We start from the raw sequence: 1,047 nt of genomic DNA, 5'->3' as shown, positions 1-1,047 counted from the left end.
CTAAACAGACTGATGCTCCAGGGATGCGAAGCTCGGACTGACTTCCAGACCTTCTCGGTCCCGGTGTTCCATGGAATTCTGTCCCCTCTGCGTTTAGAGGCGCATTGAAGCCAGAGAGGCGGCCATGATGGATGGAACCATTTTACTGCACTGCTGATCGATTTCTGGCTAAAATCAGCTCCTATAATCATCTCACTGTTTAACATCCAGTTTAATCAGCAGCTGCTGTTCATTACATTGTAAAATTAATTAATAAATAAACGAGGCCTTTAAGCTGTTTTGTGTTTATTTTAAACGCCAAGATAATCTGTCTTTTTCCAACTTCTGTCCTTCAGCCTGACAGAAATAAAGTCAGTCACCAGTTTTCCAACATATAGTGATTATTTATAATATTTAATTGGTGATAAAAGAGGATGGAAACTGTCTGACAGCAGGACACAAATATTAAGAGTTCCTGAACAGATGAGAAAGTGGACTTCCTGGTTAATCCTGTCCTAATGTTGAGGTAATGATTACTGGATTAAGGACTTTTCCAGGATGATATCACACAACAATTTTTGAGAATTTGCAAACAGTTGCTCTTTATTTCCCAAAGATGTGGGAGGAGGAGAGGAGAGAATGGAGATTTCAGCTGCCTGAAATAATCCGTTCCTCCTCCATAACACGGGATTAAATTAATTTACCATCAACTCTTTAACTGTGTTTATTTCTCAACAACAAACTCTGTGGATTTGGGAACATTTGATCATTATTTGCCAGAGTTATGGAGGGGAATCAAATATTTTAGCCACCGTCCGTTCCCCCTTTGATGATCATTATGAAATAGATTTTCTATTTAAATGTTTATCTAATAATTTTTAAAAAATCAAAAAAAAGTTCAAACCAAATGCCTGGAGCAATGCTACTGCAGACATTTTGAATTGAGGAATGAAAATACATTTAATAAAGATCATCAAACCAACAGCCAGATTTATTTCAACTATTTTGGATTTAAAAATATAAAATAATGAATATTTCAAACATGATACAACATGACATAAAAAATAA

Source organism: Cyprinodon variegatus, unplaced genomic scaffold (genome assembly GCF_000732505.1).
Source record: "Cyprinodon variegatus isolate N-32 unplaced genomic scaffold, C_variegatus-1.0 Scaffold2327, whole genome shotgun sequence".
NCBI lineage: Eukaryota > Metazoa > Chordata > Actinopteri > Cyprinodontiformes > Cyprinodontidae > Cyprinodon > Cyprinodon variegatus.
This window is presented reverse-complemented; position numbering follows the sequence as displayed.